Below are 12,139 nucleotides of genomic sequence, written 5' to 3' on the forward strand. Positions count from 1 at the left end.
TGTGTGTGCCTGCATGTGTGTGTGTGTGAATGTAGCTGCCTGAGGAGGCCAAAGGCATCAGATCTGGAGCTGGAATTACAGGCTGTCGTAAGCTGCCTGACACAGACACCACTGGGAACTGAACTCAGAACCTCTGGAAGAGTAGCCATCTCCCCACCAGCCTGCTGGGGTCCCTTCCAGAGTGAATTCAACTTTCTCCTCCCCTCCACAGAAGTGTGACTGAATTTGAATTATAACTGCAAATGTTAATTCTACTGCATTATTTTGAATTTCATCTGTAAGGCACCAAGTTTGTGTGTCTAGTCTGTTTTGTCTAGCTTCAGTAATTTTTAAGATTTATTTGTGTTATGCTCAGTTCTGCTTAGGTGCGTGTCTGCACACATGAGCACAGTTGCCCGGCAGAGGCTACAGGTAGTGTCCTCCCCTCCCCGCAGGAACTAGAATTGTAGCAGCATCGAGCTGCTGCGTGGGTACTGGGGATCAAACCTGGGTACTCTGGAGGAGCAGCCAGTGCTCTTTTTTTTTTTTTTTTTTTCGGAGCTGGGAACCGAACCCAGGGTCTTGCGCTTCCTAGGCAAGCGCTCTACCACTGAGCTAAATCCCCAACCCCGCAGCCAGTGCTCTTAACCGCTGTGCCATCTCTCCAGCCTCCCTATATTGTTTCGAATTCCTATTTAGTGGTAGAGAGGGTAGCTCAGTGGTAGAGAGCTTGTTCAGCATCCGTAGTAAGGCCCAGGGCTGGATGGTTGGTTGGGTAGGGTGTCACTCTCCATCCCGTCTTGCTGTCCCTTGATTCTGCCTACCACGAGGCTTTTCCCTAGGTAGCCTTGTCTGTAGATCTGGGACACATTCCCGAGGATGCTGACTCTGAAACAAGGGCTGGTGCGAGGCGCCTGCTGGAGAGAACCCTTGTGAGGGGCAGAGATAGCAGCTGGCTAAGGTTTAACCACCAGCTCTCAAGGGCAAACTTTGACCTGTAGCTTCTGACTGCCTCCAGGACGTGAACACTCATGTTCTGGCTGTCTTCTCTGCCGCACAGATAACAGCAGACATGGTACAACGGTCAGGAAAGGTAACTGCCAAGTGTTTATTACTTCAACTTTGAATATAATTTAAATTTGACTTCATTGTCTGAGGGTGGTGTGAGCGTAACCTGATCCGGGCTGCTGAAAGAAGAGATTCTGGGGTTCCAGGCAAACCTGGGTGATGGAGTGAGTTCTAGGTCAGCCTACGCCAGGCTGCAAGCTGTGGCCTAAACAAAGTTAAGTTTTATATCATTTACATTCAGATAACAGCTTCAACAGCTGTTTGGAAAATTATCTCCCGTCACTGTCGAGGGCCTTGGCTGGTCACATGAAGAAAGGTTTAAACGATTACTCCTGGTCACTGTATTGGTCTTTAGACGGAGTCACTTGTTCACCAGGCTGGCTCCAAACTGGCTGTGTAGCTCTCAATGACCTTGAACTCCTTCCCAAGAGCTGAGGTCTCAGGAGTGAGCGGCTAGGCCTCGCAGGGACTTTGAAACAAACTGACCCTTCAAAGATGTCTATTCGATGAGAAGGGCTCATTACCCTATGTGGGAAGTCACTGTTGTCACTCACATCTTGAGGACAAGGGGTGACGTCAGGTGAGGGGGTGCTTCTTGCTTAAAGGAAATTCCCAGAGAAAGACCAGCCGTAGCAGCAGCACACAGCACGTGCGCCTTAATCCTGAAGTGCAACCGAGGACACACGGAGTAGCCCCCGGGGTTGTGCACCCTGTGATTTTATTTCATTTTCTGCTTTGGAACAATGCTTGTTGTGCTTTTATCCAGACTCCAGGTTCTATCAGGGCGTAAGTAGCGGGGCACAGCTTTCACCCCAGCCCAGGGAGGCAGAGAGGTTAGAGCCAGATTGGCCTGCACAGTGAGTTCCGGAACAGCCAGAGCTACAAAGTAAGACTTTGTCTCTGAAAAATCCCAACCAAACTAAAAAAAAACAAAAAAACAAAAAAAAAAAACCAAAAAAACCCCCAAACCTCTGGTTCTTGTGTGTGTACATATGCTTTTTTTTTTTTTTTCTTTTCTTTTTTTCGGAGCTGGGGACCGAACCCAGGGCCTTGTGCTTGCTAGGCAAGCGCTCTACCACTGAGCTAAATCCCCAACCCCACATATGCTTTTTTTAATTATCATTTTAGATAGTATTTTTTTTTTAAGATTTATTTATTTTATCTATATGAGTACACTGTCGCTGTCTTCAGACACACCAGAAGAGGGCATTGAATCCCATTACAGATGGTTGTGAGCCACCATGTGGTTGCTGGGAATTGAACTCAGGACCCCTGGAAGAGCAGTCGGTGCTCTTAACCACTGAGCCATCTCTCCAGCCCCTAGATAGTATTTTTATTGTTACTATTTTTTTTCTTTTTTTCGGAGCTGGGGACTGAACCCAGGGCCTTGCCCTTGCTAGGCAAGCGCTCTACCACTGAGCTAAATCCCCAACCCCTTGTTACTATATTTTAATATATTACATTTTTTGAGCCAGCTTTTAAACATGTTTTGAGATTATAATTACATTGTTTCCTTCTTCCTTTTCCTCCTTCCAAGTCTTCTCATTCCCTCTTTCAAATTCGTGGTTTCCTTTTCTTTAGTGTGTGTGTGTGTGTGTGTGTGTGTGTGTGTGTATACATATATATGTGTGTGTGTGTGTATGAGTGTGTACTTGCACACAGAAGCGCGTGCACACACGCACGCAACCTGCTCAGCCTGTACAATGTTACTCATTTGTATGTTTTTGGGGCCGACCACTTGGCATTAGAGCACTTTGAATCGCTCTCCCAAGTCAGCTTTCCACACAGATGCATCTTTGGAGGACAGTGGGGACTGGTTTGGCCGGGTTTTCCTCCTTCTTTCAGCTCAAGGCTGCCATCTTCTGTCACTGGAGTAAATAGCAGTGTTCTGGATTCTTAAGTTCTTACTGTTGTGCTGTTTAAGGCTGGCCTTGAGTTCTCCAGTGAAGAGTGATTTCCCTGACCTCTGCTTCCAGGTTCTGGGATCGCAGATATCACGCCAGTCTTCTTCCCCTCCTCTGTCTCTCCTCCCTCCCTCCCTCCCCCCTCCCTCCCTCCCTCCCTAACTTCCTCCCTCCCTCTCTTCCTTCCTAACTTCCTCCCTCCCTCCCTCCCTTCTAACTTCCTCCCTCCCTCTCTTCCTTCCTAACTTCCTCCCTCCCTCCCTCCCTTCCTAACTTCCTCCCTCCCTCCCTCCCTTCCTAACTTCCTCCCTCCCTCCCTCCCTTCCTAACTTCCTCCCTCCCTCTCTTCCTTCCTAACTTCCTTCCTCCCTCCCTCCTTCCCTTCCTCCTTCCCGCCCTTCCTCCCTTCCTTCCCTTCCTCCCTTCCTTCCTTCCTTCCTTCCTTCCTTCCTTCCTTCCTTCCTTCCTCTCGGGTGTATACTTGGAGACAGTCTCAACTGTATTCCAGGCTAACCCAGATCTCACTGTAGTCCTGGCTGGCCTTGAACTCCTGGTTGTCTTTCTCGTTTAGCCTCTGGAGTGCCTAACATGTTCTTCTTACAGCCGGACGCCTTCTGATTCTTCTGTTTATTATCAGGAGCAATTATTTTACTTTTCACAGTTCATCTTTCCCAAAAGAGATTATCAAAACCACCACAATTGTTCCTATGAATGAATTTTCCAGCTGTGACTTCTGTCGCCTTTGGCAACATGCTGGGTTTCAGACCAGTTCTATGCTTGTCTCACTGTGGGTTGGGACCTTCCCTCTGGGAGTGAGCCACTGTTCACTAATGATTCAGTTTCCTCTGTTCTCTCAACCATTCCCACGGTCTCCCAGTGCACCCGGGATCCCAGCTGGTCTCCAGTGATTCCTCCCAACCCCCGCCCGCCCTGCACACCACAGAGGGCAGGACTTACCCTCCTGTGTTTAGCTCTACGAAGGTATTTCTGTTTACATTCCTCCTTCACTCTGCCAAAATGTAGCATACCTCCTCAAATTTTGTCATTCTGGCAAATAATTTATCAATGTTTGTTCTTAAATGTGTTATAACTTATCAGAGAATCCTCTCTCCAGCAGGACAGGAGGACCACACGTTCAAGGCCTGCTTGGACTTCAGAGTAAATTCTAGGTCAGCCTGGGGAACTTGGTGGAATCCTGTCTCCAAACAAAACAAAATGTGGGCTTGTGGTGCAGGGTGGACTTCCGGCTACAAGCGCCGAGGCTTCGCGTTCTTTCATTGGATGGAAAAGAAAACTTCGTGAACAAAATAAGCTAAAAAGATCTGCATAAACAATTTTTATTTTTAAATTGTAAGTGTACTTGTGTGCACATGTGTGTGTGCTTGTGTGTGCATGTGCATGCTTGTATGTGCATGTGTGTGTTTGTGTGTGCTTGTATGTGTGCATGCATGTGTACATGTGTGTGTACTTGTGTGTGCATGTGTGTGTGTGTGTGCTTGTGCATGTGTGTTTCCTTGTGTGTATGTACATGTGTGCATGTGAGTGCATGTGTGTGCTCGTGCACACATGCATGTACATGCGTGTGCTTGTGTGTGTGTGTGTGTGTGTGTGTTCATATGAGTACAAGAGCCTGAAGAGGTTATTGAATCCCTGGGAACTAGAATTTCAGGTGACTGTGGGGTGTGTGACTGGAAGTCAAACTCAGATCCTGCAGGTACGGCACACTCACTCAGCCCGAGCCATCCTTCTGTCTTCATTTTGTGATCTTCATTACCTGTGTGTGATGGTGTGCCCATACAGGCCAAAGGACCACTCGTGAGAGTCAGTTCTCTTCCACTACATGGGTCCCAGGGATCGAACTCAAGTCTTAGCAGCTCGCACCTCTACCCTCTGAGCCATCTTGCTGCACCTTACCTTTCAGTCTTTAGAGGAGAAACATTTGCTTTCTTTTCAATGGTGTGTATGTGTGGTTATGTGAAAGTGAGCGCAGCTGCCGCTGGGGCCAGAAGAGGTTTTCAGGTTAGCTGAGCTCCAGATGGTGCTGAGCCCAAGTGTGGATGCTGGGAGCTGAACTCTGCCCCTTGAAGGAGCAGCTGGTGACCTTAACCTCCCACCTGGCTCCTCCATTTCTGCCTCGAATCCACTGGAAGTTCACCTCACTAAGTGTGGAGTGGATCTAGCTTAATCTTTGTAGACTAGTTTGGGACTCACCGTGTAGCTCATGGTCACCTCAAAACTCTTAGCAATCCTCCTGCCTCACCCTCCCAAACTGGGATTATAGGTCTGTGGCCACCACACCTGGTTATAAAACAGTTTTCTCCACACAGTTCCAAAAAGGGTGTGTATTGTGTTTCATAAAAACACGAGTGTTGGGGTTGGGGATTTAGCTCAGCCGTAGAGCACTTGCCTAGCAAGCGCAAGGCCCTGGGTTTGGTCCCCAGCTCCGAAAAGAAAAAAGAAAAAAAAACAAAACAAAACACGAGTGTTGGATTAAAAACAATAATCTGGCAGTGGGACGTGGTAGCCTACGCCCTTAATCTCAGCAGAGGCAGTCGGATCCTTGAGTTCCAGGACACAGAGGAAGACCTGGGGACGGCGAGGCTCGAATGGTGCTGGCGAGCCTCTTTCCCATCTTTCTGGTGTGGTGGTTTTCCTGTGCCAGGTTCCATGTGCCACGGATCTGTTCCCAGGCTGCCGCTCTGTTCTCTTGGTTTATTTGTCCTTCTGTCCAGCCATAGCCTTTGTACACTCTTGGCAAATATTTATCTGTCACACCCCAGCCTCCCAGCTCTAGTTCCTTCCTTCCTTCTCTGTGCTTTCCAGGTCGTTCTGGAACCTGGGACTTGCTAGGCAGACTAGGAAGACCTCGAGCTCACAGAGACCCACCTGCCTGCACTGCCTGCGAGCTGAGACTTAAAGACATTGTACCACCCCGCCTGCCCCTCCTTCCCGCTCCCTTCCTTTTTTCCTTCTTAAACAACTTCTGAAACTAGAGCTGGGTGTGCAGCTCAGTTGGTAGAATGCTTGCCTAATACGCACGAAACCCTGGGTTGAATCTCCAGGGCGCCATGATGTGGGCGTGGTGGATCTTAGTGCTAGGGAGGTGGAGACAGGAGGATTAGGAGTTTGAGGTCTTCCTGGATTACATGTGATCCTCTCTCCTCTAGATTTTATTTATTTATTTCATGTATGAGTACACCGTCGCTCTCTTCAGACACACCGGAAGAGGGCATCGGGTCCCATTACAGACGGTCGTGAGCCACCATGTGGTTGCTGGGAATTGAACTCAGGACCTCAGTCAGTGCTCTTAACTGCTGAGCCATCTCTTCATCCCCTCCTGTAGCTTCTTGTTTTTTCACAGTAGACTCACTTTTCACAAATTACCGTCCCATATTTGTTATGTGTACGTATGCACATTAGTCAGGGTTCTCTAGAGAAACAGAACTGATAGAATGAATATGTACATGTAATATCACATATAATGTAACACACACACATATATATGTGTATATATATATATGTATGTATATGTGATCTATTAGAGCGGCTTATAGATTATTGTCCAAATACTTCCACAAGGGCTGTCTGTTGGTAAAACGTCCAAGAATCCAATAGTCGTTTGGTCCACGAGACTGGATGTCTCAGCTGGTCTTCCGTGAATGCTGGAGCTGTTAACCAGACTCTAATGCCAACGAAGGACTGGATCTGCCAGTGAGAGAGAGCAAGCAGGCGAAGAGCCAGCCCTCCCTCCCTCCACACCCTTTGCACAGGCTGCCCACTTTAATGTGGGTCTTCCCACTCCGAATGTTCCAATCAAGAAAAATCTCTCACAGGAATTCGGCAGCTTGGGTTTTGGTTAAGTCCCAGTGTACTCAAGCTGCCGACCAAGAATACCCATCGTGTGTGTGTGTGTGTGTGTGTGTGTGTGTGTGTGTGTGTGTGTGTGCGTGTGCGTGTGTGTGCATGTGTGTATGTGTGTGCATGTGTGTATGTGTGTGCATGTGTGCGTGTATGTGTGTGTGTGTGCGTGTGCGTGTGTGTGTGTGCGTGTGTGTGTGCATGTGTGTATGTGTGTGTGCATGTGTGTATGTGTGTGTGCATGTGTGTGTGTATGTGTGTATGTGTGTGTGTGCGTGTGTGCATGTGTGTGTGTGTGTGAGTTTATGTACTCCCCCCCACCCCTACCCCCACCCCCGTGCATGCAGGAACCCAAAGAAGCCAGAGGACGTCAGATCCTTTGGAAGCCGAGCTAGAGACGGTTGTGAGCTGGTTGGAATGGATGCTGTAAACCAAATCTGGGTCCTCTGCAAGAGCAGTGTGCACTTTTAAACCCAGAACTTTCTTTCCAGCACTCTCTAGTTTTAAATGAGCCAAATTTCTTAAAAAAAAAAAATCCAGCTGCTATTTTTTCTTTAGCAGGGGAGAGGGGGTGTTATGTATTGAACTTTTATGTTATGTATTGGCCTTTCTGGTGCTAAGCATTTGTACAACTATGCCTCTGGCCCAGCAGTAGTACTGGATTAGCAGTAGTAGAAACAGCATCTTGCTATGAGCACAGGCTTGCATAGAATTTGAAATCTTTCTGCCCCTGTGTCCCAAGTGCTAGGATTACAGGTGGACACCAGTACACTCAGCTCAGTCAACATTTTAAAGATTTGTGTATTTATTTTATGTATATAAGTAGCTGTCTTCAGACACACCAGAAGAGGGCATCAGGTCTCATTACAGATGATTGTGAGCCCCTATGAGGTTGCTGGGAATTGAACTCAGGACCTTTAGAAGAGCAGCCAGTGGGGTTGGGGATTTAGCTCAGGGGGTTGGGGATTTAGCTCAGCGGTAGAGCACTTGCCTAGGGAGCGCAAGGCCCTGGGTTCGGTCCCCAGCTCCGGCAAAAAAAAAAAAAAAAAAAGAAAAAAGAAGAGCAGCCAGTGCTCCTAACCGCTGAGCTATCTCTCCAGCCCTCAGTCAACATTTTAAATGTAATGCCTTAAAACACTTTCTATAATTCAAATTTATTTAAAAATATTGATTAAAAAAGGAAGATTTGCCATCTCTCAGGATGTAGGAGTCTTCTCCTTTAACCTAAAGATGTAGTTAATTACAGTTTTCTCACATTAAACCATTCTCGTAACTCTCAAAGGAAACCTCAATTGTTGGGTTTACATGGTACATGATGTATGAGTTCATATAACGGATAACATATTTGTACATTTTTTTCTTGTTTTTTTCTTGAAACGGAAATAGAGATGATTTATTAAGAAAGGGAAGGAGGGGCTGGAGGGATGCTCAGAGGTTAAGAGCAAATACTGCCCTCTCTTTCAGAAGACCACGGTTCCGTCCAAGCACACACGGCATGGCTCACAGCTGCCTGGAAGTCCAGCCCAGGGTACCAGCCGCCTTCTGTTTGCACAAGTGTACACGAGTGCAGACACACACAGAGACACACAGAACTAACTGATAAATCTGCACGACGGAGGGAAAGCAACCTGACAGTGGCATGGGCTGACGAACCTAGGGAAAAGCAGGGGCTCAAATCTTTCTCTTCCGAGCCTTGTTGTACATCCCCTGCCAGCCAGGCATTTGCTCCTCGCTGTGCAGTTTAGGCTGGCCTTGAACTTACATAGGCACGTGCCCTCACGCCCAGTTTGTTTTTGCCATAGAGTACATGTGAGGCTATAAGATCTCACGGGGTCAAGGTTGGTCTTGAATCACTGTGGATAAAAACACCGTGAATATTCAATCTCTGGGTTATAGACGTGAACCGCCACACACAACAACCTCTATTTATCTTTAAGCCTATTTTTATTAGCAATCCAGACTTACCGTCTCTTGGCATGCATGTGCATGAGAGAGAGAGAGAGAGAGACAGACAGACAGACAGACAGACAGACAGACATATTGACCCACATGGGATCATGTGTGCAGTTGAGTGTGTGAAGTGTAGGTTGTGTTCACACACGTGGCATCCTGAAGTTGACGCTGGGTGTCTTCCTCCATCCCAGGAGGGAGCCTTGAGCTTGCTGGTTCTACTGCCAGTCTCTCTAGCCATCTTGGCCTGAGCACTGGGATTCCAGCGGCTGCTGCACCCCGCTGCCTTTTCCATGCATTCCAGGCATCCAAACTCCAGTCCCCCTGCTTATTCAGCAAGCAGATTATCTTATCCATGGGGCCACCTCCCAAGCCCTGTTTTTCGTCATTACTTTGCTTCAGGGTCTTCCTGTGTAGCTCCGGCTGGCCTCCCACCTTCAGTGACACTTGTGTGTGAATGCGGGTTACATGTGTGGCTGTCTTCATTCTTGCACTGCCTTTATGGCGCCCCATTTCTTACCATCTGGAATGATTTAAAAAAAAGGAGCCATTTGTTCTCTGAAGGCTTGATAAAAGTCGCCGTAAAACCTAGAAAGCCCATGCCTCTTTTCAGCTGGGAAGGTCTTTAACCACCAAGTTACTCATAGGTATTTTGTCTGTCAACAGGCAATTTCTTCTGCCAGTTTTGACACTTTAAAAATCCACCCAAATCATTCTTTTCACCCAGAATTATTGTTAGCCTATAATTAATCTTTTTCTCGTCACTGGGGATTGAAAACAGGGCCCCAAATAAACTCAGCCATAGGTTTCTAGTATGGTGGTTTGTTTGTTTGTTTTTTTTTTAAGATTTACCTATTTACTTATTTTATGTATATGAGTACACTGTAGCTGTCTTCAGACACCAGAAGAGGGCATCAGACCCCACTACAGATGGTTGTGAGCCACCATGTGGTTGCTGGGAATTGAACTCAGGACCTCTGGAAGAGCAGTCAGTGCTCTTAACCACTGAGCCATCTCTCCAGCCCTGGTTTATTCTTTTAATCTCAAGTACTCAAGAGGTTGAGGCAGGAGGATGAGGGTTAAAGATAAACCCCAGAAAGGAAGTGAGGCCTCAGTTCAAGCAAGGAGACAGACATTGTTCTCTGTCTGTGCAGCATGCAATGCACTTGCTTTCCCTCACGGTCTCAGGATATAACCTGATTATTCCTGTCTTTTCTTAATCAGCTCACTAGAGAAATCACAGTAAGCATTGATTAGCTAAATGTACAATGAGAAGCAGAAGCTCAGGTTGGCTCTAAAGCTATATTTTAAGAATTGAGGTCTTCGGGTTGGGGATTTAGCTCAATGGTAGAGCGCTTGCCTAGCAAGCACAAGGCCCTGGGTTCGGTCCCCAGCTCCAAAAAAAAAAAAAAAAAAAAAAAAAGAATTGAGGTCTTGGCTAGAGAGATGGCTCAATGGCTGTGAGTGAGTAGTACTGCTCTTCCAGAGGACTGGGGTTCAATTCCCATGTTGGATGGTTCACTACCTCCTGTAAGTGTAATTCCAGCTCCAGGGACATCTGACATCTCTGGCACCATGCTCACTGACGCTCATGCACGTGCACCCTCACGCAGACTCCCCCCATGGCTGCTCTTCCAGAGATTCAGAGTTCAAATCCCAGCACCCACATAATGGCTCACGACTGTGGATAACTGCAGTCACAGGGGATCCAGCGCCCTCTTCTGATATGCAGATTTACAAGCAGACAAAATGCTTACATACCATCTACATAAAATGCGGGGTCTAATGCTTGCATGCCTATAATCTCGGTATTCAGCAGGGCTGAGGGAGGTTTATGGTGAGTACAAGGCTAGTCAGAACTGCTAGCATGACTCTACCTCATCATAACAACAAAAAAGGAAGGGGTGGTGAGATGGCTCTTTGGGTAGGGTGGTGTGGTGGTTTGCATATGTTTGGCCGGCGGAGTGGCACTATTAGAAGGTGTGGCCTTACTGGAGTAGGTGTGTCACTGTGGGTGTGGGCTTTAAGACCCTCACCTTAGCTGCCTGGAGGTCAGTCTTCTCCTAGAGGCCTTCAGAAGAATACTTAGAACTCTCAGCTCCTCCTGTACCATGCCTGCCTGGATGTGGCCATGCCCCCACCTTGACGATAGTAGACTGAAGCTCTGAACCTGGAAGCCAGCCCTGATGAAATGCTGGCCTTATAAGGGCCGCCTTGGTCATGGTGTCTGTTCCCAGCAGTGAACCCTTAGACAGGTGGGAAGAAAGAGGCAACTCCATAAAAATGTCCACCCTCTGACTTCCACATGTGTGGTGTTGGATAGGATACCCACACACACACTGTGTACACCCCACACACACACACACACTCAATATAATCAAAAACGAGGTAGGGGTTGGGGATTTAGCTCAGTGGTAGAGCGCTTGCCTAGGAAGCGCAAGGCCCTGGGTTCGGTCCCCAGCTCCGGAAAAAAAAAAAAAAAAAAAAAACGAGGGAAAGGGGGCAAGAATAAAGGTCAAAGTGCTTGCTGGGCACGCAAGGCTGAAATATATACATGAATACATAAGTAAGACAAGGACCTGGGGACAGCGATATGTCAAAGCAGACAAAGGTGCTTGTTGCCCAAGACTGATGACCTGAGTTTGAACCCCAGGACCCACATGTTGGAAGGAAAGAAGTTGTCCTTTGACCTAACACACACACACACACACACACACACACACACACACACACACACACACACTATGGCAAGTACACACACACCCACACAATAAATAAAGGGCTGGAGAGATGGCTCAGCAGTTAAAAGAGCCCTGGCCCTCCAGACCTCCAGAGGCCTTGAGCTCTGTCTCCCAACATCCGTAAGGAGGCTCTCTCTGTAACTCCAGTCCAGAGGCCACCAACACCCTCTTCTGGCCTCCTCAGGCACTGTACTGTACACATGTACAGGTGTACATGTGAGCAAAGGCCCACACACATAAAACAGAAAAAAATTATAAATAAATAAGTACTTTAGGACTGAGGCTTTTTTTACAGCACTGGCTGTAACTTCTGTGGCCCTGGGTCTGCTCCCCAGTGTCGTGTCACAAAAGGCAGACAGTAGATAGGTGAAAAGGAAGGAGGGGAAGGGAGCGGGAGGGGAGGAAAGCTTGATGTTGTCAGCTAAGCAGAGATATGACGTGGACAGTTGGATATACAGAACTAGAATTCAGGGGCAAGGGCCAACGTCGAGGTGTAAATTAGGTTGATCGGCAGGTATGAAACATTGAGACCATCGAGGTAAAGCAGATAGGAAAAAATGTTCGAGGAATATTCTGTGGGCCACTCCAGTGTTTTGAGGTCAGGGAGGGCAAGAGGGACTATAAAATAGATACGCCGAG

At 47.6% G+C, this 12,139-nt stretch overlaps 1 long non-coding RNA gene across 1 annotated transcript; it reads left to right on the top strand.

Annotated features, from left to right (window-relative positions):
- Positions 1-994: 994 nt before the first annotated feature.
- LOC148004981 (uncharacterized) lies at positions 995-4,301 on the top strand. The gene is made up of 3 exons (XR_015626025.1): positions 995-1,072; positions 3,829-3,932; positions 4,066-4,301. It is a non-coding gene; the product is annotated as an uncharacterized LOC148004981 (long non-coding RNA).
- Positions 4,302-12,139: the final 7,838 nt, after the last annotated feature.

Source organism: Rattus norvegicus, chromosome 7 (assembly GCF_021556685.1).
Source record: "Rattus norvegicus strain SHRSP/BbbUtx chromosome 7, alternate assembly SHRSP_T2T, whole genome shotgun sequence".
In the NCBI taxonomy this organism is placed as follows: domain Eukaryota; kingdom Metazoa; phylum Chordata; class Mammalia; order Rodentia; family Muridae; genus Rattus; species Rattus norvegicus.